Here is a 27,481-nt window from a genome sequence, read left to right as displayed (position 1 = left end):
TTACTGGAGACTCAGTACAGATTCTTTTCTCTTGTTTAAAACATATTAAAACCCACCTATAAACTAGGCAATTGAGTAATTATACCTTTAGAAATAGATCTTCCCCACACATGCAAAATAAAATAGTATCACCGCCTCCACCATACAGACTCGGAAATTAACCAGGTTTTAAAACTTCACCCCAAAACATTCTGTTTGTAAACATCCTGTGCTCTCCCTCACCTTGCACCTCTGTGACGTGCTGTGTCCGGGGAAGAGCTGATACCATAAAAGATATTACACAGAATGGACACTGAATAAACCGCAGCATGGTCTTTGGGTCCTAGACTCATCCATGGAACAAATCTTTCCCGAGCATCTGCTGTGCGTCAAGCACTGGTCCAGGCACTAGGAATGTGACAAAAGATAAAAGGTGGACAGAGAGGGCCCTCGCCCTCAGGGAAGTGACATTCTAATGAGGGAGGTGAACAAAAAGCCAGTAAATAAATAAACAAGATTGTATCAAGAGAATAAGTATAAGAAAGAAACAGGTTAATGTGGTCCAGAGAGATAAGTGGGCTACAGGAGCTGAGGAGTGAATGAAGAATGAAGAGGAGCCAGCCGTGAGAAGAGCGGAGGGACAGGCATTCTAAGCAGAGGGCACAGTCTGTGCAAAGGCCCTGCGGCAGGAATGAGCTTAGTGCGTTTGCTGACTAGAAAGCAGGCCCACGTGGCTGGAGCAGGATGAGTGGAGGGGACAGGGGGTGTGAGCTGAGGCTGGAAAGGTAGCTCAGACGCAGAGCACACAGGGCCTCATCTGCCATGAAAAGGAGCTCGGATCTGGGAAGGAGAAGGAATGCAGAAAGCACAGAACTGAGCTCCTTTTCATGGCATGTGAGGCCCTGTGCACTCTGGGTCTGAGCTTCCTTTCCAGCCTCAGCTCATCCCTCTTCCCCTCCATCCTGCTTCAGCCACACTGGTTTTCTTTCTATTCCCCAAACACAGCAAGCTCCTTCCTGCCCCAAGGCCTTTGAACATGCTGTGGCCCCTGACTGTCCGTGGAGTAGCAACCAGTCCAAGGGGACTGGAGTTCAACATTCGTGAGTAAGAGTGGAGGAAGCCAAGGCCAGGGGCCAGCTTGTGAGAGCTTTGAGCTTCAAGATGAGGATTGAGACTTTATCCTGGAGATGATGGGAAGCCAGTGACCAATTTTAAGCAGGGAAGTGATAAACTGGAGAGGTGAGACTTCAGGCAAGCAAATCTTTAAGGAATCTACGGAAGTAGCCAGGCAGGAGATGACACAAACACAACACAACCAAGTGGGGCAGAAGCTGGGAGGAAAGGGATGGATTTGAGATGTTTCTAAGGAAGAGAAGCAAGTGGGCATGAAACACCCAAAGGCGACTTTGGGATTCTGACTTGGGTAGACGAGCAGCTTCATTCAGCAGTAGAAGGAATACACAAAGACAGATTTGGACAGTGAGAAATAAATTTAGTTTTGGAGAAGTTGAGTCTGATGGACATGTCACTTTGGACATTTCTAATAAGCAGTTGAAAATGCAGAGCTGGTGCTCAAGAAACAGTTCTGAGGTACATATTAGGATTTGGGATTCACAGGCATACTGTTGGGGATTAACTGGTGCTGTCGGTGTGAAAGAAATCACCCAGGGGGCGTGCAGAAAGTGGTCAGCCAAAGAAAAGTAAGAGCTTCAGAGCGAGCCAGACCCTGGTTTATCCTCTGGCTTTTCCACCTAATACCTGGGGGTGTTGAACAAGCAGGGCTCCGTGGGCCCCAATTTCATCTCCAGCCAGGACAGTCCTATAATGCGCACCCTGCAGGGGTTTTGGCAAGTTTGCGCTTCGCGGTGTCTGCAGAGCGCCTGGCACACTGGAGGTACTGAAGCCACGCCCACTCTTAGAAGCAGTCAAAGGAACAGGAGAACCTGGAGACAGTGACGACTTAAATCAAAAGAGGACGGGGTACATGTACAACCGATTCACTTTGCTGTACACCTGAAACTAACAACGTTGTAAATCAACTATACTCCAATAAAAATTTTTAAAAAAAAAAGAGGAAGGGGTTATTAATATTATTTACACCCTGGAGGTCACATAAGACAAGATGATTAAATACATAAGACAGGGTCCTCAAGGAAAGCAGCTCCAGCAGACGAGTAGGGGAAAGGTCCTGAAGGCATCACACTGAGGAGTGAACGTTGGGTTAGGGGCACCAGTGAGGGCATCTAACTTGGCTCTGTCCGTGCCAAGGGGACGCTGACGTGGAGAAGGCAGAGGACGTAATCAAGACGGCAATCGTTCACATGACCCCCCAGTCCCAGCCCTGACCGCACCATCCCACGGCCCCAACCCTGAGCTCCACCACCTTCTCTAACTTCTCCCCCGTCCCTCCCGCTTCCGCGGGCAATTAGCTCGAAAACTTTGACTTGTGAGATAGCCGACCATCAAGAGCTCCCCGCCAGACACAGTTCCAGGATGGCAGCAAAATACGCATCCCGGCTGCTTTGCATTCTTGGGTAACAAAGTAGGAGTAAAACCATTCTAATATTTGTATCTAGTTCCCAAAAGTCCCGATTTATACTCTGAATGCCCAAAGGTCCTCAGCCTACATTTCAGATTGGTGTAGACCAGAGAAAGTTAGCTATGAGCTAAGAGGGCAGCAGCGAGACAGATGATGTAAAAGGTCCAAAAAACCATTTTTTTAATGGACGGCCTTGAGCATCTTTATAAGCTGAATGAAAGAAATCAACGCAGGGGCTACTGTCGTAAAAGCAATAAAGGAAAAGCTAACTGTTGAGATAAGCTCCCTGAAGAGACAAGAATACAGCTGGAGAAACTAATGCTGCAGAAAGAGGGGGGCCTGACTTCCTCTGAAAGGAAGTAGTAAGAGGAATGCAAAGTCAAGGCACATTTCTTGGCAAAGGGGATGGAAGTTGATGGAGTCCCTTCCCGGGAGGCTCTATTTTGCTCAGTAAAATAGGAGGTGACATCATCTGTTGAGAATGAAAATTCTGAAAGGCAAGGACGAGGCAGGAGGTGTGGGGAGACAGGTAAAGACGTGGACTGGTCACCATGGGAAACAAGCAAGGGAGCACACGTGGTGTGTGTTAAAGGCTCAGGAACTTTTGCTCAAGGCTCATCCTTGGTTAGAGACCATGACCTTGATGGGGAAACCACCTGCAGTGTCAGGGGGTTATGGGCCAGCCCTCCAGCAACCAGGCCACTTCTCTGGTTGAAGAACCAAGAAGAGACCTGGAAGAAAAAAACCTTAGTGTGCATACATCACAATCACTGTGCCATATCCTTCCAATGTCTCCAGTTCCAGTCCACAAGGGAAATGTGTAAATATCAGGAAGTCTGGATGTCAGTGTTGGAAAGTTAAAATGCGCAATTGCAAAAGGAAAAGAAATCCGCACGTAAAAGTCTGACTATCTGAGCCTTTTATTCATGGAGGGGTTTTGTTTTTTTGCTTTTGTTGGCCAGGCAAGTCATTCCACTGGTGTTCGAGGGGCACCGTTGGATGAGTTTCTTCTTAAGTGGGAAAATTTGATTGATTCTTTCTTTGTGGTTATTTTGCTGCCCTCACATCGGCTGCACCCACTCTTGAAAGCTTGTTGTCACCCCCACCCCATGTGTTAATCATGCAGCTGTTCTGACATCTGGGGGATCCTGCCAATCCGGGCAACCTGGGGAATGACGGTCCCTCCCAGGGCTAGCTAATTCCTAAAGAGAGAAAACAATTTACCTGGGAGAAGAATGCCTCTTAGACACAGACCAACCATCACCTTATCAAACTCTCACACACCAGGCCAGGCACTGGACCACCAGGGACAGCTCCTAGAGCCCAAAGCTTACCGGAATTACTCAGTCAGTGCTAAGCTGCTTACCGTGCCTGCCTTGCTTTTCCCATGGAAACCCCGGTAAAGGTTCTGGCCTGGGCTTTCCCCTCCCTCCTGTCCTCTGTCTCCAGATCCCCCCACCATGCTTCTGCTGCAGCCCTGTGTGCCCTGACATGCCCCCTCCTCTTGGGGAATGTAGGTAAGAAATTCTTCTTTCCAGGTCATCACTCAGTCACCTCCATATCAAAATCCCACAGGGCCAAATGAGACACCCACTCCCCACCCCACCTCCATTCTCCTCTTTCCAGCCATCACCCCTGGTCCAGCTCCCCGCACCTCTAACTCACATGCTGGCACCTTGCTAATCCTGGCAGTGGGTGACAGCTGAGCCAGTCGGATGAGAAGCCACAAACTAGAGGGCCCAGATGGTCCTGAGCATCGCCAGCCTGGAGCAGCTCACGCCGTGGCAGCTCCTAGATTCACACCTTTGTGACTGTTTTAACTGAAATGGCCCTGAATTCGTGTTTCTTTTTAAAGTCTGCTAAGTAGACATTTTTAAGAAACCTCCACTTTTCTCTTTGTGCAAACAGAAACCAGCCACCTACACCCACAGAACCGTATGCCGAAGTCTAGTGCCGACGACAAAACACGTGTCCACTCGTCTGGACTTACCCAGGGATGCTCCAGTACACAGAGGAGATCTGGCCTTTTGTTTTTCAGAAGGGGATTATGTTGGGGGGGAGCCGCTCCATCCTTCAGAACGATGGGAATTTCTACTCAGTGAGTGAGCCCTGGAGTTCACTGCATGTGACTGCTCCATTAATCTCAATACTACATGGAATACCACATGGAATACTCCATTAATCTCAATACTACATGGAATACCACATGGAATACTCCATTAATCTCAATACTACATATAACACTACATGGAATACTCCATTAATCTCAACACTACATGGAATACCACATGGAATACTCCATTAATTTCAATACTACATGGAATACTCCATTAATCTCAATACTACATGGAATACTACATTAATCTCAATACTACATGTAATCTCCAAGACAGGGCGTGCTGGAAGTCGTTCTCACAGTAGTGAAACGCACGCACATTACACACGTGCACGCACACACACAAACACCCAAACTTAAAACAGGAGAGAAGAAAGACCTTAAAACACTATTTGATTGCCTCGAACATAAATATAACCATATGGCACCAATTCTGGCCACACTGGCTAAGGCAGGCCTCCAGGATCCTACAAGTATTTCTGGGAGGCCTCAGGCCAGTCCCAGGAGCTCTGCCGAGGTCCCACTGCTATGCAGGCGGCAAGTACTGCATCTTCCTTTTCTTTCTTTCCTAGTCTTCTTCTGGGCCTCCTAACCTGGAGGCAGCCATGTCTAGCTGTCATCACAGCAGCAGCTTAGCTGGGACCTACAGCCACTTCTCCAGGATGTCACTCCTCCTATTTCACAAGCCCTCCTTTCTCTGCTCTCTCTCCTTAGTACTTGGGCAGGAAACCAACAGTGGAACTTGAACCAGAGGCCAAGTTCAAAGGAGAAAGCCCAGCCTCCCCTTGGCCCCTGAGTCTGTCTTCCTGGGCCCACGTGTGGCTGGCTTCCCTTCTCCAAGAGTGAACGCTGCTAGGAGGCTCCCGCGTCCCATCTGCACCTTGACTCACGTCAAGCCCACCTGATCAATTTATCACACGTGCCCAGACAGGGCGGCTTCCCACTAGCAGACACAGCTTAAGCTCAAGCCAGGAGTATACACACGCCCCATACACACAGGGAGACTGCATACTTAGTCAAGGTTGTGATGGAACTGTACACTTCTGAGAACTTCCACAAATTTAACAGGGGTAAGAGGAAGTTGGAAAGAGGAGGGGTGTAAACATCATGATTGGCTAAGGGCTGCCCTCCCTAACCTCGGTGACCAGGTTAAGAAGTGATCCTCCCCTTGGTAAAATGATACCCAAAGAGGCGAGCAGCTCCCCACCCCCACTGAGATGCCTCAACCACTGTAGGACACATAACGCTGCCGAGAGGAGCCGTGAGTTCTTGGCTATATCCCACAACCCGCCGACTAAAGATGCGCAAGAGTTAACACTCTCTTCCCCACTTCCTGGGTTAAGCCCCCAAATCACTGTGCTTTGCCAGCGTTTACGAAGCGTCTGTCAGGTGCCGAGCACGGGGTTTGGGCCGTGGAAACGGAGGCAAGGAAGGCTGGATCCCTGATCTCTGGAGTTGGCCCGACAGCAAAATGCTTCTACCTCGAATGAATTCGGAGAAAAACTGTGAGTGAGGAAGGAGGCTGGAGGCAAGAAGTGGGGAGTGACTGGGGACGGGGACGATGCCGGGCGTATGAGGGACAGCAAACTTCACTTCTCATCTCACTAGGGAGAGATCTGCATAAGCCAGAGGTGAGTTTGGGGGCACTGGAAAATCTGGGAAGGGGGAGAGGTTCTTAGAAAGAGGGAGGTGAAGCATTCCAAAATAAAATTTCATTTGCCTTGCAACTTTGCCAGAGCCCCGGTGGTGTGCAGGCAATGCTGAAAACTGCCCGCTGCTCTTTAGTGGGCTGGGTATAAAATAAAAGTGTGTATAAGTCACCGAGACGTGAATCTGTGACACTAGGGTCCCACTGCATCTTCTTTGGGAGACCAGGATTAACAAGTGAGGATTAATGAGTGGGTTGGGTCCTCCAGGAGATGTTCTTGAGCCAGCCACGCTTTTCTCTGTCTCATCTATGACCACCACCTACCTATACTCGGAAGGTCTCTGACTGCGACTGGGGTTAGGTGCTGCAGGTGGCCCAGGAACGGGATAAAACTAATGGGATCTGCAGACCTGGCCTCACCAGCTCCATCACCTGGCCAGCTACAGAAGAAAAAGAGCAGAGTGCAACTTCATGGGCCGAACTCACAAGATGCCCTGAGCTATTTGGGACATGTTTCTCCTAGAGGGACTCAGTGTCCTTACCTACAACGTGAAAGCGTTAAGCCAGGAGGTGATTTCAAAGGTCCACTTAAACTCCAAATACCCCTGATTTGGTAGCCAATGGATCCCCCAAGAAAGACAGATACTGTATGATACTGCTTACATGTGTAATCTAAAAAATAATACAAATGAACTTACTTACAAAAACAAAACAGGGCTTCCCTGGTGGCGCAGTGGTTGAGAGTCTGCCTGCCGTTGCGGGGGACACGGGTTTGTGCCCTGGTCCGGGAAGATCCCACATGCCGTGGAGCGGCTAGGCCAGTGAGCCACTGTCGCTGAGCCTGTGTGTCCGGAGCCTGTGCTCCGCAACGGGAGAGGCCACAACAGTGAGAGGCCCGCGTACCGCAAAAAACAAACAAACAAACAAACAAAAAAAAACAGAAACAGACTCACAGACATAGGAAACAAACTTACAAAAAAAAAAGGATCCCCCATTGGCACCATGGTCACACTCAGCTTTTTCTTTCACACTGATCATGCCCAGAAAATCCTATCTTTGGCTTCTATGGAGAACCTACTGGAAAATGCAGGGACCAGGGTAAAGAAGGGAGCTTTAGTTGATCAACTGTGTGGTATGAATTCATATGAAGCAGGTGTCTGTTCCAGTCAAATCCCTTTCAGGTCTGTTACCAGAGCTCACAAATCTGTTTCTAGTCACGGGTTTGACTGCAGCTCTTCTGGAACGACCTGTGTGTATATCACCATGTAGCTCTGCGGGTGTGGGTGTTGGGAGCATGTCAGGGGCAGGGTGACGTGAGCCTGGCACTCACCAGGGGCACAAAATTTAAGGGGGCAAAAAAACCTCAGGAACAAGACAGACAGTATTTTAATGTGCTGTTTTAAAAAATCAAAGTTGATGCAAAAATGTCTGTGATGATTGCACGATGTGAATATACTTAATACTACTGAACTGTACACCTAGAAATGGTTAAGAGTACACATTTCATTATGCATTTTTTACATACCTCTTGCGAAGCAAGCCTACTGGCAACAATTTTTGTTTGTCCGAGAAAGTCTTTATTTCTCCTTCGCTTTTGAGGATAATTTTGCAGAGTAAAGAATTCTACGTTGGCGGGGTTTTTTTCCTCCCAACACTTTTAATATTTCATTCCACTCTCTTGTTTGCATAGTTTCTGAAGAGCTGCTGTAATTCTCATCTTTGCTCCTCTTATAGGTAAGGTGTTTTTCATCCTTCTGGCTTCTTCCAGAATTTTTTCTTTGATTTTCTACAGTTTGAAAATTACATGCCTAGGTAGAGTTTTTTGACATTTACCCTACTTCGTGTTCTCTGATCTTCCTGCATCTGTGGCTTGGTGTCTGACTTTAATTTGGGGGAAACTGACAGTCATTATTGCTTGAAATATTTCTTCTGTTCCTTTCTTCCTTCTCCTTCTGGTATGCCCATTACACGTATGTTACACATTTTGTAGTTGTTCCACAGTTCTTGGATATTCTGTTTTGGGTTTTTCTCCTTCTTTTTTCTATTTGCTTTTCAGTTTGGGAGATTTCTATTGAGATATCCTTAGGCTCAGAGATTCTTTCTTCAGCCATCTACTCTACAAATAAGCCCATCAAAGGCATTCTTCATCTCTGTTTAGTGTTCTCTAAGCAGATTTCTAGCATTTCTTTTTGGTGCCTTCTTAGAAATTCTGTCTCTCTGCTTACCTTGCCCATCTGTTCTTGCATGCTGTCTGCTTTATCCATGAGTACCCTGAGCATATTAATCAGAGTTGTTTTAAATTCCAACATCTCTGCCATATCTGAATATACTTCTAACGCTCACTCTGTCTCCTAAAATGTGCTTTTTGCCTTTCAGTATGTCTTGTAATTTTTCTTAATAGCTAGACATGATGTACCAGGTAAACAGGACTTTGATAATGTGATGCTGAGGTATGGGGGAGGGGAAGGTCCTATAGTCTTGTGATTAGATCTCAGTCTTGGGGAACCTGTGCCTCTGAACTGTGACCTTCACAAGTGTTTCTCAGTCTTTTTCTTCCCCCTTAGGTGGGACAGGATGGCTAGAGTAGACTGGACTTGGGTATTTCCCTTCCGCCCCATCAGTGAAGCTCTGAGTAAATAGTTTGTCCAGAGGGCAGACTTTTTGTTCAAACACAGTGCTCTGGTGTATTTCAAAAGAGCTACTTTTCCCGTTCAGAAGTGCAGGAGGATTCTTTTTCCCTGATATTTCCTGTGAGAACCCGGTTGAGCTCCTGGAGATAAAACACAAATGTGTGGGCCCCCCCATGACTGGTCCCCTCTCAGACTTGCTGCCTCCAACATCTGGTCAATTACAGCTCAGATTTCCTACCAGGCACTAGTGCCTACCAGGGTGTCAGCTTGTGAGTGTCAGCTCTGGAAAGTGGTGATTCTTTGCATTCACCTGTTGGTCTCTCCAATGCGGGGGCAACAATTTGCCCTGTGACCTCACTTCCCTTACAGATCTAAGAAGATAGATCGCTTTTTTTGTTTCTTTAGCTTTTTACATGTTGTTAGGGTGAAATGGTGTCTTCCGAGCTTATATGCCACACCAGAAACCAGAGGTCATGTTACGAATTTTTTAACAGGACTTCCGTTAAAATGTATAATTTAAAAAAAAATTATAAAATAAAAAAAAATTTAATTAGTAAAAATATAATTTTTTAAAAAATTAATGAAATTACAAAACATATTTTTAAATTCATGATGAAAATGTCAACATTTTAAACAAAGACCGGACCTGACCCTGCAGTTACACAAGCCAGCCTTACTCACCTCCCCTAATCCCAACACTATGAAATCCTATCTGTATTTAACACTTTGGCATTCTGCTTCTTATGGATTTTTGCATTAATCTGTAATTTTAAAAACGTCGCATTAAAATATTTTTACCTCGATTACTACTGAGGGTTTGGGGCTCACTTTAATTTTACGTTCAGACGAGTGTCTCACTTGTCTCACGCTAATCCAAGCCCTGAGGTTCCCCAACCCATCGGGTGCTGATTCAGACAATTCAGGAGAGAAGCAGCAGTAACAGAGCCTGCGGGGCAAGCAGCCTTCAGGCACCCAAAATGCAAATTTACTCCAGGCCCTTCTTCCTTTCCCTCACCCCATCTTCGTTGCTGCAGAAAAGAGCAAAGAACACTGGGCAGGCGCTCCGGGTTGTCATTTAATCCTCAACAAGCACAAATGGGAGTGTTGTTATCCCCATTCTACAAATGAGAAAGCTAAGGATCCGAGACACGGATCATCTCACCAAAGTCACACAGCACTGGGTGGGTGGGGCTAAAATGGGAACCCTGGTGTGCCCGACACTAATGGCCACCATTCTCGTGCTCCTTTACCCTTGCTCAGGAGCTGGTACATGGGCCACACTTTACCCCCACCCCAGCCGTGGCCAGAGCTCTGGTACTTGACAGAACTCCCAGAAAATGTGTAAGGGAAGCAATTCAGAGCACTGATCACAACTGGCCTCAGCAGAAGGGTAAAGAGAAGGAAGAAAAGTCCCTCTCAACTAACCTTAACTTTCCCCCAATTCTACCCTTGTTGTGCAAATAACTTCAGTATTGATGACACACTTATAATCCAGCAACAGTCAGCCTGCAGAGCGCCACAAACCCAAAGAGAGAAGCGGCCAGCCTTAGAAAGCAGGCTCAGACCCCAACTCATGCCTCCGAAGCGGGTTTCACAAAATACACCTCTCTGTGTTATCCATCCAGGCCCGCTATAAACTTCCCAATTTGCCACAGCAGACCCTAGAAATGGAGGAGAAGAGAAGGAGAAGGTGCTGGAAGACAGCCTCTGCCCACTCTTATAAAAATGTTTTAAAAGGCATAGAATAGGAACTGGCAGGAAAGGGGTAAGCTATTTCAGAAAAACAGAAACGAACAACCAAACAAACCACTTTACCGTGATCATAAAGATGGGGAGATGGAAGTTTACAGTCCACAGCCACACTGAGGGTTAGCCTAGAGAAGCTTTAGTACCATACACGGAGCCCAGAAAGCCGGGAAGTGGATCTTCCAGAAACGAAGAGAAGGTCAGCAACCGACAACCCACAGGAAGAGAAGTTCAGAGCCCTCTGACCGTGAGGACTCCACCTGGGGCAGAAACCAAGCTTCAAAGGGTGACCGGGCAGCGCAGCTGCTGGGGCTGCATCTGTGACACATGGCTTTACCCCACTGCCCCACTGGGAACGCACGACTGGCTGAAATTCATTTTCATAGAGTGTTGACAAGGACAAATCCGGTCATGATGAATTTCAAGGACCTCTTGAAATGCTGTGTGGCTACAGATTTTCACAGTATTCAACGATGCTTGCGAGACATGGACCACAAAGCCGGAGCTTGGATTATTTTCCATTTTGGTAGAGAGAGTGACAGTAATAAATTTGGCCTGGATGGCAATTTTCTAAAAGTCTTACTAAACAGGTTATAAACTTAACAATTTCTCTGCCCACCAAACACTGCCGGAACCATTTAGACATAAGCAGATGGGTATTCACCAGGGGAAAGTTCACCAGAGCCGGGGCAGACACCAGAGCCAGGAATGACTGTCTGAAAACTCAAGTCAGACCATGTTCGAACCCAACGTGGCTTGCTGGACCCCTTAGCACCAAAGCGAAGCGTTGCTATGACGCAGGAGGCCACCATTCCATCTCCCGCCTCCCAGCTCCTGCTGCTTGGGCCACACCTCCCTCTTGGTTTCTTTGAACATGTCAGATGCACCCCACCTGAAGGCATTAGCACCTGCCATCCCTTCCTCCTGGAAAGCTCCTCCCCCTACATACGGGCATGGTTGGGTCTTTCACCTCCTTCAGGTCTTTATATAAATATCACCTCTCAGGTGACACCACCACCTCCATCCCACACACACGCACCCACCCACTTCCTATCCCCTCGCCCGCTTTGCTTCTTCCCTCCTAGCCGCCGACACCATCTAACACAGAATGTATTTCACTCCCTTGGAACTTCTTCTGTCTCCTCCACCAGAATGTCGGCTCTCTATGTCCTTTTCACCATCGGGTTCATTTGTAGTACCCGACTTCTGCTTACTACTGTATTGCCCGGTGCCTAGAACACATCCGGGAGGCACAGGAAGGATCTGCTCATTGCAGGAAATGGCTGACAAGATAAGAATGCAAGCCCAGCGCACTGCTCCCTCCCCCTGCCTGGACCAATGACTACGGAACTGTACTTCGTGAGAACCTGCTCCAGTGCTGGACTCGGGGGCGGGATGTGGGCAGTTGGGTGCTGAAGGCTAGCGCTCTTCCACGGCGGGGATGCCAAGTCAGATAAGAGGGAGGGAAAGGACAGGTGAATGAGAACCGCAGGGCAGCCACTTGTGGCAGGAAGACTTACATTTCCTAAAAAATCGAAAAAGAAAAAAAAAGAAAACAGCTACAACTTGAACACGACTCAGTGAGCAAATTGGAGTGGAGAGGAGGAAAAGAAAAAACAAAAGCAGTCACAATAATAATAAGGCACAATATCCTTACCTTTTCCCAAGGGGGTAGGTCTAGGGAAGAGCCCTGGGGTGTTCTAAGACACCCTGAAATTATATGCAGAATTTTGTGGGAATATGCATACTTCTGGAAAAAGATCTATATACTTTTCATCAGCTTCTCAAAGTGGCGTTGACCAAAATAAAAACTTCCAGAAACACTAACTTACACTTGAATGTTTTCTGTAATTCGTTTTAGTCCCACAAACACCCATGTATTAAGTGCTGACTACCATACTTCACCAAATCTTAAGACACAATTTTAAGACACACTTTTTTTTTTTTTTGTGGTACGCGGGCCTCTCACTGCTGTGGCCTCTCCCGTTGCGGAGCACAGGCTCCGGATGCGCAGGCTCAGCGGCCACGGCCCACGGGCCCAGCCGCTCCACGGCATATGGGATCCTCCTGGACCGGGGCACGAACCCGTATCCCCTGCATCGGCAGGCAGACTCCCAACCACTGCGCCACCAGGGAGGCCCAAGACACACCTTTATTTTAGATGGCATGTCAATTCCACTATGCCATTGGCTGTAAGACAAATACTAATTTCAGAGATGTTGAAAATGCAAAGAAGAGTGAGTCCTGGAATCTACCAATTACACTGCATGTCAAGCACCGTGCTAGTCCCTTTACATATTTTACCTGAGTCCCAATGCAATAACATTATGATTCCTATCTTATAAGCGAGAATTCCAAGAACTCAAACCTAGGTTTGTCTGAGAAGCCTCCCACAGAAGCATCCCAACAAAGAGATGGCTCCCACTGCTGCAGATCTCAGCACCAGCCAGGAACCTCTCACAATCAAGTGCACTGGGAGACACAGAGAGATCATTCTAGTTGCATATCAAATGACTGCAGAAGCACCCAGCTTGAATCGGAAGCCATGCTTCAAACAAACTTCCAAATGCCCAGAGGAGAGTTTCACATTTATTAGTCTAAAGAGCATCTGCTCCTCCATCAACTTCATAGCCTTCTCTCACTTCAATAAGCAATGATTTAAGTGGAATTTAATGATCCAGAACACACAGTACACTGTGCTGAAAGTGGGATTCAGAAATAAAAGATGCACAATTCCTTGTCAATCTTAAAATGCATCCCCCACTATCAAAGCATTAACAAAAGGACGTCTCCAAAGGTTGGGGTGGGATAGTGCACGAGCACGTGTGTGTGCTACAGAGGGTGAGGAGAGAGAGGCTGAGATGAAAACGCCCACTACATTGGGTATCTTCACAAACAGGATATGCTCCCACCCCCACCCTGAGGAGTTCTTAGGAACTCAGTGAGTAAAACCACCCCCAGGGAAGAATCAGGAAGAAATCTCTCCAAGAAAACAACCTGCAGCCTGAATGTAACTGAAAGCAACATCAACCTTTGTGATGTCAGCCTCTGAGATTTGAGAGCTGCTTGTTACAAGGCAAAGCTGACGCATACAGCCTGTTACACTCAGATACATGAAGTCAATGTGAAAACTCTTGGCAGCACACACTCTAATGTAAGGACTGTACCTGGAGTCACATGTGAGCCCTCAGGCTTTTAAATCTTCATCCTTCCTGGGAAGGAGCCTTAGAGCACAATTGGCTCTATATATCAATACATTCTTCTTCCAATTTTGGGTCAATGCCATCATCTTTGTGAGTCACCTGACAGTGAAACTTACTAATAATGAAAACAACAATGCAAACCATGACTTTTTTTTAAACCAGCCAGGCGGTAGATGACAAATTGTATCTCAAGCTTGTCCTCATCTCTCTTCTCAATTGCATTCTTCTGGTAGCCTCTCACGTAACCTCGATGGCTCCTGAGACCAGGAGGAGACCAGCTAAAGCCTCAGAGGCCAAATAGTCATGAGAAAATGTCCTAGACCACAGTACAGGGAATGGGTTTGCCTTGGGAAGCCCCCTGTTGGAAAGCAGCAGGGACAAATTATATTTCAGTAATTATCTTGAGTGTTTTGGAGGAAGAAAATTACTCTGAGAATGTTGCTGTTGTTAAAGATCATGCCCAAACACACACACACACACACACACACACAAAAGACTGCCTTTTTAAAAAAAAACTTAGATTGTAAATCAACCCTCAGAAGCCTCCTAAGAAACTTCCAAAAGTTTTCCAAATAACACCATCCTCCCAAGTTGACCGCTTCCAGGGAGTCTAAACTCATTTGTTCAGACGAGTTCTGCGGTGTTTGTTCACATGTCAGTTTTATTACTTTTTAATCTGTTGTTATTTTTTGACCCCAAAAGGGGGTACTGAGCACCTCGGCATGGAGTTCAGGGGCATGGTGGGTCCCAGTGGTTCTCTCTGCTCCTGATCCAGCTCCATGGGGACTCCCGGGGATCGGGCTGAAGTGAAGAGCAGACTGAAAGTTCAGGACGCGGCTCCACCACAAAGAACTGTCCCTCCACAAATGCCAATAACCCAACAGTCTGTGGTTTTCATCAGGTGCCCACGTGGTCTCCTTCCCACAAAATGGTCAAGGCAGATGTTCTGAGAATGATGGGTTGTGGAGGGTCATCGTGTGAGGGTCCAAACAGGAAAGAGGCGAGTAACTACTCCAGAGCATCTAGACAGACATCACAGCAACCTTAGAAAACACACCTGCCCCCTGATTTGGAGCCAACATTTCTATTCGATGTAACACTTTTTAAATACTGAAACTTCACATTTTAAGTTTAAAGTCGCATCTCTATTTCTGAAGGGTAGGAAAATAGGAATCAAGGCGGATGACTCTCTTCCCCTCCAGGCTGCCCCGGTGGTGTCCCTGGGGTCTTGGAGCCCTTGGAAACTGTAGATTTAATTCTCGTTAAGCACCCTGTAGATTAAAGAAAATAACTGCCAATAGGTTCAAAGAAGACACTGTGCTTAGAAAATAAGACGCATCTCTGTGTTCAACGGACGGTGCTGAAGGGTCCCCTCCCAGGAAAAGCAAAGTGCTTGTCTACCTCCATGGACCCACTGCAGTATGATGCTGAAACGTCCCTGCTTTGCACACATGACTTAAATGGGAAGCCTGGGTGGGAGGAAATGAAGAGAGCAGTGGGAAAACAGAGCCTCTGCAACCCTGTCCAGGAGCTCCCCTAATCAGACTTTCAGAATACAAGTTCTGAGTCAACGTGTCCTGTTCTGCCGGTCAAGACAGATGATCAAAACTTGCCTCTGTGTGGCCTTCTGCAGTCAGAATTTTAAACAAGCTTTTGGGGCCCCAGGACTTCCCAGGGGCAGGCCGGCAGGGGAGCCGGGAGCAGCTCACAAGTTCTGGGAGCACCGCTTCAATGTCCATCGAGTTGTAGCCTCTCCTTTTCCCTCCCTTCGCTGTTCAAACATCACGCCCCCAAAGGCTTCACTCCACTCTCCCAATCCTGAAAACTGGCTGAGCGACAGGACTGCTTCATCCAATCACTAGCAAAAAAGTCGGCTCCGTTAGGTGCCAGCGTGGAACCTTTATCCGCATCCCTGCTGTCCTTTTCCAGTCCAAGCAAGGCAGAGAACAGCAAAGGGGATAAGTGCAGTACAGGTAGGGTCCTCGAGTTGAGGCGTGTTGGAACATAAGACCCTGCGAAAAAGGAAATTAATATGCAAATCTTCTTTATCCCCTGGTTGTGGGAGACGTGCCAGAAGCAAGTACAGTTTGACACTAAGTGGTTAATAACTCTAACCAGGTAGGGCCGGATGACAGGTGGGTTGGAAGATTGTCACCCAAACACTTGAAGGATGACTTCAGGGAGAGGCCGGTTTTCCATAATAAATCTCACGGGCGTCTAGACTTGTCACGGCGCTCCACCCCAAATGTACGGCAGGGACCCTGTCAACAGATCGCTTGGATGAGCTTAATTAGCACCGCCGGCCTTCCGCTCTGCAAAACCAATCCGAAGCAAAGTCCTGGAGGAGAGCTTCACCCAGATCAGATTTTCTAGAAAGAGGGGAGGGGCCCCAGGGTAGAATCTGCCCACGTGGGTCTCCACACACAGCGGGAAGAAAGAGCCTCCGAAGAGCTTTTCCAATTACTGTACCACCCAGGAACAGCTGCGCTGGGGCTGCAAACGGCACTGCTGGGCCCGGCAGAGCCCAAGAGAATTCTTCAAGGACCCTGCGTACTGAGGGTGACGGGGAGAGAGCGGGAGGAAGATCTCTGGAGAGAGGAGATGAGGAGGGGTGAGGACGGAGAGGAGATGGGAAGACGCAGGTGAGAGAGACGGGAGAGATGGAGAGGTCGAAAGACGAGTGACCAGGTGAGGTGAAACAGGCAAGGGAGGACATGCTGCTAACCAAGCCGAGAAGTCCTGGGGGACTGAGGAAAAGAAGGGGAAAGGTTACCACGGCCACTCCCTGCGGAAAGCACAAGCTGCCAGGCTAAGCTCAGAGGAGACACCTGCAGCCCCTGATGGCCATACCTGCCGCCACTTCTGCTCACCTGGGAGACTCTGCCTGGAAGCCTGTGCCCAAGCTCCCACTCAGGACCTCCAAGGTCTCAGACCAGAACCCGCTGCCCCAGATTTTCAGGTCCCATGAGCCCTTCCCCTAAAGGCCAGAGGGGGCCGAGGGGCCCTCTCCCCAATGTTCGTGGTTGGCGGATGAGCGAGGAATTGTGGAGCAGGAAAGGGGCCTCAGCCCACACTTTCACACTGCACAGGAAGCCCCTCTATAACCTCCCTGACCACTGGTCACCTAGCTTGTACTTGAATCCTTCCAGTGACGGGGAGCTCAGTCCAGTCATGATTCCATGAGCCCATGTTACTATCACATCTACCACATATCCTGACTCTACCCTCCCCCCGCTCTTCACTGCACACACACACACACACACACACACATACACACACACCCCTTCTCCATTCACCCCATGATTCTCTATAATTTTTCACATCAATCTTATCGTACATTTTTCCTTAACCACACTGGTGTTCCTTTAACTTCTTTAGGGATTTCCTTTTCCTCTGAGAAATCTCTTCTTCCAGCTTAAGGACAATCTGCTCTTTTCTAGTGTGGATACTCCATCCCTGATTTGTTGCCCTGAATGTAAATGCTGTCTGTCTTTCTGAGCACCTCGAGAGCACTGGAGACACAAGGGTGTTGAATTACCAGAGAAAACCACATCCAAACCCAAAAGCTCTCTGTACTTTTCAAGGTGGGCAGCACAATCTCTACAGTCTGGGCAAAAAAAAAAAAAAAAAATCCCATAATCAGGCACCCTGAGTGCTCTGGCCATGTTTACTGCTGTCCAGACAGAATAATAACTAATATTCGCTGAGGACATACAAAGCAGTAAGCACTATTCTAAGCATTTTACTTGTATTACCTTAGCCTGTCTTCACTGTAACTCTGTCAACTAATTACTATTATCCCCATTTTAGATACAGAAACTGAAGGAAAAGGCAGGGCAAGAAGGTTGCCCAAGGTCTAGCAGCTGCTAAGAGGTGGAGTCAGAATTCAAACCCAGTCTCACAGTTCTCCAGTATTCTCTGACCCACTCCAACTCTGTACCATCTCTGCAGCATGCCACCTTTCAGGAACTTGACGGCTCTTCAAATATCAATGCCTTTCGTCTACCATAAACATATAGATGACATCGTACTTAATGGTGAAAGACTGAATGCTTTCTCCCTAAGATCAGGAATAAGGCAAGAATGTCTGTTCTCACCAGTCTTATCTGACATCTTAGTCAGTGCAATTAGGCAAGAAGAAGAAGTAAAAGGCATACAGATTGGAAGGAAGAAATAAGACTGTTAGTATTCACAGACGTGACATAGAAAATCCCAAGGAATCTACAAGAAAACTCTTAGAACTAATAAATGAGTTTAGCCAGGTTGCAGGATACAAGGCTAACATGTATAAATCAATTATATTTCTGTATACTAGAAATGAATAATTAGAAATTTAAATTTAAAACACCATACCATTTATAATAGCACCATAAAAGGAAATAATTAGGTATGAATCTAACCAAATATATGTTAAGATATATATGCTGAAAACCACAAAACACGGATAGAAGGAATTAAAGTCAACTTAAATAAATGAAGAGCTATACCATGTTCATGAAATGGAAGACAAGATTATTAAGATGTTAGTTTTCCGCAAATTAATTGATAGATTCCATGCAATCCCAACCAAAAGCCAAAAGCCCATCAGGACTTTTTGTAGATATTAACAAGCTGATTCAAAGGAACAAGGATAACCAAAACAATTTTGAAAAAGAATAAAGTGGGAGAACACACAATATCTGATGGCAAGACTTAGACTAAAGCCACCATAATTAAGAGAATGTGAGATTGGTGAAAGAATAGACATATAAACCAAAGAAGCAGAATGGAGAGTCAAAAAGTAGATCCACACAGGGGCTTCCCTGGTGGCGCAGTGGTTGAGAGTTTGCCTGCCGATGCAGGGGACACGATTTCGTGCCCTGGTCCGGAAGGATCCCACATGCCACGGAGCGGCTGGGCCCGTGAGCCATGGCCACTGAGCCTGCACGTCCAGAGCCTGTGCTCCGCAACGGGAGAGGCCACAACAGTGAGAGGCCCGCGTACCGCAAAAAAAAAAAAAAAAAAAAAAAAAAAAGTAGATCCACACAAATATGGTCAATTAATTTTTTACAAAAGCACAGAGGCAATTCGATGGAGAAAGGTCAGTCTTTCCAATACATGGTGTTGCAACCACTGAGCATCCCCATTAAAAAAAAGCCTGAACTCCAAACTCGACCTTACTCCTTACCCCAAAATAACTCAAAATAGAGGGCTCTGGGTGGGAGCACCAAGGACATATTCAAGACCCACTGGAGGGATGGTCAGAGGTTTACATATGTTAGGTTGAACCATATAAAATGCCCAGATTTGTTTCCCGAGAACGCTTGAATCTCCTTGAAGGCACATGTCTCCTCACTGTTTCTATGTGTATGACAGGCGCTTCCCTACTAGAAAGAACACGATCAATGTTTACTGAGATTGACCTGAGCAAATCTTTCCAAGACCTGCCGGGGATCGGGGCGGCAATACCGCTGGCTGAGCCTGCTTTCTTAGGGAAGAGGGCAGAGATCTCTGGCTCACATATCTGAGAGCTGCGACAGACATCGCATGCTTCCTCTGCCCTCCTCAAGGAATATGCCTCTGCCTCCCCCCCGCTCACCCCCCAAGGCCAATGACTAGTTTGGGGTCATCAGGAGTCGGGAACCCTGAGAGTCAGCCCTGTTTTGGGTAACCAACTGTTTCACTGGCACACTCCTCAACATCTCCAAAATACTGTGACCCTCAAAATCAACAGCTGATTTAGTGTTCAGACACTTCGAGCTGTTTTCTTTCTCTGGTCCCAGGAAGGGGGGAAATGCACCAGAGAGAAGAAAGCAGAATAAGATACCAGAACACACACAGCCCAAAGAGGAGATGGGAGGCCGAACAGGAGGTACGCGCTGACAAAGACAGCCCAGGTTGAATGGAGCTTATCACGGATGCCTTTTATTTTCTTTCTTTTTTTTTTTTTTTGCGGTACATGGGCCTCTCACTGTTGTGGCCTCTCTCGTTGCGGAGCACAGACTCCGGATGCACAGGCTCAGCGGCCATGGCTCACGGGCCCAGCCGCTCTGCGGCATGTGGGATCCTCCCGGACCAGGGCACGAACCCATGTCCCCTGCATCGGCAGGCGGACTCTCAACCACTGCGCCACCAGGGAAGCCCGGATGCCTTTTCTTGAAGGCAGGGTTGCACTGACCTCATCCCAGATGCCAGAGCTGTCACTGCTGATGACACAGGTTCAAAGCCCAATTCCTCATCTACCCCATCAGCATATTCCTGCTCTATGGTCGCCTCTCTCAGTAAGCGGCATCCATTTCCTCCCAGTTTCATGGGCTCAAAACCAGCTCCCTCCTTGGGCTCTTCCCATAAAAGCTAGAAGGGGGGAAAAATAAACAATCGAGATGGGAGTGAATACATAGAAAGGACCCCTAAAGATCTGAAATACTTGAAACCAAAGTGCCACCCTATGCTTCTCCAGCTTCAGGAGCTTCTGCAAAAAATAACATCTGGGAAACAAAACGAAATGATCTGAAAAGAGCCCGGGTTGCCCGGCTTTGGCAGCAGGCACCCCGAAATCTCTGGGTAAAGAAAGCTTGGCAGGAATATGCTGACGGGGCTGGCGCTGCCCAAGACACTTGTCTGCTATGCTTCCCAAAAGTACATTGAAAACACATTTCCCTGTTTAATAGACTTGTGAGCTGAAATGAATGTGTCAGAATGCTAATAAATAGGATAGAACCTGCTAGCCCAGCAAATGTTAAATTTTGCATAAGGAGACAGTATCCCTAACTCCTTGGTAGACGCTTAATGAATATTTCAGACAAAGAGCCCTGGCAGCTGCTCTAAAGGCTCCCTATGAATTTAAGTGGGTTTCTATTATTGCCAGGATTAGCCTCCCCTTGTTTCCTCCCATTTTCTCCCCTCTTCCTCCCTTGTGCATGACAAAAGCCCCCTCCGGACTAACCAAGCTCCCTGAAGCCTGGCCATGGAGGGGGTCAGAGCGAGGCGCTGATCAATGGACGGGGTTGAAAAGGGTTCCCCCCAAATTCATGTCCACCTAAGCCTCAGAATGTGACCTTCCTTGGAAATAGAGTCTTTGCAGATGGAATTAGTTAAAAAGTGGTCATACTGGATTAGGATGGGCCCTAAATCCAACAACTGGTGTCTTTGTAAGAAAAAAAGAGGGTGATTCAGATACTGACACACAGAAACACACACAGGGAAGAAGGCCACATGACAGCGGCAGTTGAGACTGGCGTGATGTGGTTACAAGTCAAGGAACGTCAGGAACCACCAGAAGTTATTAGAATCAAGGAAGTTATCGGAGTGTGGCCCTGCGGACGCTTTGACTTCCGACTTCTAGCTTCTGGAGCTGTGAGAGCAAACGTTTCTGTGAAGACACACAGTTTGTGGTACGTTGTTACGGCAGCCCTGGGAACTCAACACAGTCAGGAGAGCACACCTACACATTCCAATGTATATGAATAGGAATCTCCCCGGAAGTTACCTGAGCCGATCATTTCAGGTGATGGTGGTGGTGGACAGCATTGCCCCACTCTTTTAATTTCATTAGCAGAGACCACAAACCTGCCAGGAGTCTTGTAAGATTGGACCTCGAATCATTTGACTTTCTCTCTACTTGCTGTCTCAGAGAAACTCTCCAACTTCATCCAACTCTTTTCCACACTTACTCAGCATTCCCAGCACATCCAGGTATGAGACAAACAGATAAAAGAGACAGAAATACAGTGAGAGAATTTAAAAGATGGAACGAAGGGAGGGAGGGAGGGAAGAATGAAGGAAGGGAACCAAATAAGAGCATGTGCCACCTGGTGTTCCTTCAGGTGGGTTACCATCCATGGGAAGACAACGTTTCAAAAACATTGTTAAGCACAGTTATGGGCTGAGTCGTGTCCACCTGAAATCCAAGAGCTGAAGCCCTAAGCCCCAGTACTCAGAATTTACCTGTATTTGGAGGCAGGGTTTTTATTTATTTTTTTTTTTTTTGCGGTACGCGGGCCTCTCACTGTTGTGGTCTCTCCCGTTGCGGAGCACAGGCTACGGACACGCAGGCCCAGTGGCCATGGCTCACGGGCCCAGCCGCTCCGCGGCATGTGGGATCTTCCCGGACCGGGGCACGAACCCGTGTCCCCTGCATCGGCAGGCGGACTCTCAACCACTGCGCCACCAGGGAAGCCCTGGAGGCAGGGTTTTTAAAGAGGTAATTACATTAAAATGAGGTCATTCGGGTAGACCCTAATCCAACAGGACTGGTAAGAGGAGGAGATTAGGACACAGACAGGCAGAGGGAAGACCAGGTACGGGCACAGCGAGAAGGCGGCCGTCTACAAGCCAAGGAGAGAGGCCTCGGGAGAAACCAACCCTGCCCACACCTTGACCTCAGACCTCAAGCCTCCGGAACTGTGAGAAAAATCGATTTCCACCGCACAAGCCACTCATCCTGCGGTGCTTTGTTAGGACAGCCCAAGCAAACGTATACAAGTTCCAGACTGCCTCTAGGCCTGGGCCTCACAAAAATGCACTCCAAGTTGACTGCCTAGCTCAGAAAATCGGAACGGAAAAAAAAAAAAAAGCAAATAAACAGGAAAAGTGCTGTTGGAGTGGTAAATATGAGGCAGGCAGAATGTAACGTTCATCAGAAGCAGAAGAATCTATAAAATGTATCCACCTGAGCCAAATGTTCCCCTGAGCCAAAACACTCAGGCCACCCACAGAGAGCCCTGTTCCGGAGGGTGTTTCTGTACTACTTCCTTATTTTCTTTAACTTCCATGACACTAAAGAGGTCCTGGTAATTATTACTGGTGAACACTTTGCTCTTTGTCCTCTGGCAAAATATTTTTGGGTTTTTTGTTTTGTTTTGTTTTGGAATTAAGACGTGGCATATTTTAATAGCCTAAGAGCCTCAGTGCTATTGCCATGTGCTGACAGGTTGGGTTCATGCCCTTCTGAATGAAGAAGCCCAGGTTACAGGCCCTCACCCGGAAAGGACGGAGCAAAGCCAGGACCTGCCTATTTTTTAGGTCCCAGGCAACTCCTCTCAAGGAGGCCAGGAGAAGACTGGAAAATGTCCCCTGACCAACCAGTTATAGAAAAAAAAAAAAAAAAAAAAGAGTCTAATTGCTAAAACCACATGCCAAGACATTAAATTACATGAATAACTGTGAAGTCATTCTTTCATGTGTAGAGAGCTTACTGATAAAAATTCAAAATTACGAATAACCTCTCAGAGACTTCCCTAAACACATTATTTTGGAGACCTAGTCATAAAAAAAAAAAAAAAAAAAAAAAGTCAAAATTTCTCCTAAGAGCTACATCTGGCTCCTGATCAAATTTAAGTGTACTAAATTTGACTGGAAATATCGGTGACAGAAGTCAAGGAAGACTTGGAAAATTAGAAGATATGGGAAAAGAAAAATGTGATTGTCAGAGGAAGCTTGAAGCTGTTTTTAAAAAGTCCTCTTTGCTTCCCTGGGATTCAGCTATTTTAGAGGATTTCAGAGCCAAGGAAATCTAGGAGCTGGGAGTTGAATACACGTGGCTGGTCTTACAGAGCGAACAGGCAGCTGGCCTCCGAGAAGGGATCTCACCCCACAGCAACGGCTTCCCGGCCCCAGGCCCACATGTGTGCTGGAAAACATAGTCCTCCAAAGGCCAACCAGTGTGAAAACCCTTCAGCTAAGACGTAACACGTGAGCGGGAGTAAAACACTGTCGATAACTGATGCCTCCACGTTCAACAGTTGATCAAGCCTCTTCCCAGAAGCACCGAAGGGAGGATACTTAAAGGGGAAAATAGGGGAGAGGAAGGATTCCAAGTACATGACTGAAGGACGACAGTATGATACCTGGAGGAGAGATGGGGGTGCCTTGGAGAGGGGGAAGGGCATCAGAGCACATCCAAGCGCCTTCCTGACTCTCAGTGAACAAGCCCTGTAGATGCTCATCTGGGGGTCGGGCACTTGGGAACCTTGAGCTGGAAAAGGCAAATTCTGTCTCCCAAGATCAGCTCTAGCTCTACGGGAAGATGCCACCCAGCAAGTCCAGAGCACAACCAATGAGGAATTCCTAAGATACAAACAAATACACGTGACTGGAGTTGGTAGTTTCTCCAAATTTATAAGCCACTTGACGCTAGGTCTGCATCGGTTTTGTTGTGCAAAACATGGTTTCTCATCTGCCAGGCTATCCAGGTAGAATTATCACTGCCAGGTGAATTCTCCTAACATAAAAGAATAAGGCATCAAGGAAAAATGTGTTTCTAACCAGAGTTTCTTACGGCTTACTCTTGCCTGACTTAAATCCCCGTTCACTTCTCCACCCAACACGCTTTGGAAAGGTTTATAGATAATAAATAGAAGCCACTTCACAACTAATTTCCCAAATTAAATCCACCTTTCTCTCCTGGAGAATAATGCCTACTTCTGTTCCTTCCACGGGTACACAAAATTACAGACAATCCTCCATCAGCCATGATAATGGATCCATGAAAAAAAAAAAACCCTTGAAAAGTTTCAGCTTCCTCTCTCAGAACAAACAATGTATGGAAATGGGGCAGTTAACAATTACCCTTCTTTAAAAAAAAAAATGGTTCTGGGGCCTCCCTGGTGGCAGAGTGGTTGAGAGTCCGCCTGCTGATGCAGGGGACACGGGTTCGTGTCCCGGTCCAGGAGGATCCCACATGCCATGGAGTGGCTGGGCCCATGAGCCATGGCCGCTGAGCCTGCGCGTCCGGAGCCTGTGCTCCGCAACGGGAGAGGCCACAACAGTGAGAAGCCCGCGTACCGCCAAAAAAAAAATGGTTCTGACAAACCCAGGGGCAGGACAGGAATAAAGACACAGACGTACAGAATGCACTTGAGGACACGGGGAGGGGGAAGGGTAAGCTGAGACGAAGTAAGAGAGTGGCATGGACGTACATACACTACCGAATGTAAAATAGATAGCTAGTGGGAAGCAGCCACATCGCAGAGGGAGATCAGCTCGGTGCTTTGTGACCACCTAGAGGGGTGGGATAGGGAGGGTGGGAGGGAGACACAAGAGGGAGGAGATATGGGGATATATGTATGCATATAGCTGATTCACTTTGTTGTACGGCAGAAACTAACACAACATGGTAAAGCAATTATACTCCAATAAAGATGTTAAATTTCAAAAAAAAAATTTACCCTTCTTTAGCCTAAAGAGAGTGCTAATGAGAAAAAAAAAAAAAAGTCCACTGGAGGCTGAATAGGGGAGGCTGAGGCAAAAAAGCCAAGTTCTAGATAAACACTGGAGCCATCTGAAGTGTGATGGACGTTATAGATCTTTGCCTTCCAAAAACACGTATCTTTTTGCATTAGATTCCAAGAGGTTCATAAACCCTTTGGTGCCCACTCATGGACCCCAGATGTATAGAACCCCTGGCCTCGTTTCTAGAATTTACTCGACAATAGAATTGCCCATAGAGATGTATGCATGAAAGTGCTCTCTGCCACTTTCTTTATAATAGCAAAAGAGTGTAAACACCCTAAAGGGCCATCAAGAGGGGACTAATTAGGTAAAATCATGGCCAAGAATAAGAATCAATGAATGCCCAGGAAACAAAGCCCAAAATGTGTTATTAAGTGAAAAACACAAGGCACAGAATAACGGGCCAAGTATGATGGTATAAACATAATATTTCTGAAAGGAAACACAAGAACCTAGAAACAGTGTTTGTGTCTGAGTTGGGAACCTAGACCATAAGGGATCTGAAGGTGGAAGAAAATTTACTTTTATTTGTAATCCATGTTATTACTTTCTTAATTAAAAGAAAGCTAGCTGGAGAGAGATAAATAGTTGAGGGGGGTGGGAGAGAGAGAGAGACAGAGAGAGAGACTGATTTATAAGAACTTCTGGTCTAGCTAAGTCCCAAAATATCCCCGGCCCTGAGAACAGTTGATATTGTAAAACATTTGGTACCAAGACACACATAGGAAAGCACTCATAAATGCATGCTTTTCCCAGCTTGGGCTGCTGGCGATGCTCAGAGCAGCTGGACCTCCTCTCCCACAGTGTGGTTTTTCTGGCTTTTCCTCTTGTTGAACCAATTATGAGACATTATAACAGCGGTGCCAACATTATTTTTTAAAGGCTGATGTTATTCACTAAACACCCATTAAACCAATCTCCAGGCTCCATTTACAGCTAGCTCAAGGGCAAATCCAGATGGTACAAATAACACGTATTCAGACTTGATCTGCACAAGGCCAGTCATCAAATAGCCATTACCAGTTTTAGAGTCTTCAACTGCCTGACAGCCACAGGTGTGTCCAGGTGGGAAGAACAGCAACCTTTCCGGAGGTGGCTGGGTTCCCTCCATCTCTGCAAACCATCTTTGTGCTCCCCCAAAGGCTGCATTTGCCTCTGTATCTGAACAGTTAGCAACAACGACTGAGGGTTGCTTGGTAACCTGGTAACAGGCGATGCCTAGGTGTTTCTGAGCAGAGGACGGGATTGCATCATCTCCCACGCAGTCTCCGCTCACGGCTCCACCCTGGGGTGGCCAAGAAGATCCAGCAATCCTGGGAGACTTTCCAGGAAAGTCAACTCCCGCTGGCCCTATATTCCCATGGCCCCAGCGGAAAAGGTTCATCTCAAAGGGATTGCCCCTTTTTACCTTTTTTTTTTTTGATTGATTGACAGGCACTGAACCTTCCCACCTGTGGCCTTGAAGACTGAAAAAATGGGATAGAATAAAATCTGGCCAATTTCTTCATCGTAGAGAAGGCTCAGAATTAGGAACGTAAATATGGCATTAGAGTGATTTGGGTATTTCTGTCTTATTTAAAAATATACTGGTCTGTAGTTTTCTTGTGATGCCTTGATATCCATTTGGTATCAGGGTATTACTGGCCTCAGAATAAATTAAAAGGTGCTCCTATTCTATTTTTATGGCAAAAAAAAAAAAGAATCAGAACCATAAAGTCTCCTATTTTATTTTTATACCAAAAAAAAAAAAAAAAAAAGAATCAGGACCATAATGTCTCCTATTTTATTTTTATAGCAAAAAAAAAACAAGAATCAGGATCATAATGTCTTCCTAGGGGATCACAGGAGCTCCACGACAGGATAGCTGGGGAGAATTGAGAGAAAGCCTCCTGTCCCTGTGTTCCCATGACTCGGCATGGAAAATGACAATCTCTACTGGAGGATGGTGCCCCACGCTGGTCACTGGACAGCTCCTGACTCTCCAATAAGAGGAGAACAGCAGACAGCACCGAGTGGTTCTGATTTGAGTATGAATGACAAGAGTGACTGGACACAGCGGGCAGGTTTCCGTGCTAACCCTCTATTACTTGAGCTCATGTTAGATGGATTCTCGTTTCCTGATTACATCCCACATCCAAAGCGGTAGGCGGCAGTGAGCCGCAACCCAAGTGGAGAAGGTATTCGAGTTCTCCATGAATAATTCATGCAGGACATAAGCTGAACACAGATAACTGAGAAATGGCCGGGGCATCGCTGTAACTTTTGTACGTTTACTGTACCGCGGTCTAGAGATCACCTCAGCCGACACAGGGTGGAAACAGCAAATTAACCGTGCCAGCCCGGAAACATGAAAGGACTTTCTCCCTTAAATCACTAATGTGAAGACAGCGACTGGTCACCAGTCTGTTT

At 46.9% G+C, this 27,481-nt stretch overlaps 1 protein-coding gene across 1 annotated transcript in view; it reads right to left on the bottom strand.

Annotated features, from left to right (window-relative positions):
• The window catches only part of SLC39A11 (solute carrier family 39 member 11), a gene marked incomplete at its 3' end in the record, with an annotated part of 291,548 nt that overhangs the window by 168,994 nt on the left and 95,073 nt on the right, over positions 1–27,481 (bottom strand). The window lies entirely within an intron of this gene.

This window comes from Hyperoodon ampullatus (assembly GCF_949752795.1).
Source record: "Hyperoodon ampullatus genome assembly, chromosome: 19".
In the NCBI taxonomy this organism is placed as follows: domain Eukaryota; kingdom Metazoa; phylum Chordata; class Mammalia; order Artiodactyla; family Ziphiidae; genus Hyperoodon; species Hyperoodon ampullatus.
The sequence above is the reverse complement of the archived record's forward strand: the minus strand, read 5'-3'. Positions and strand labels throughout refer to the sequence as shown.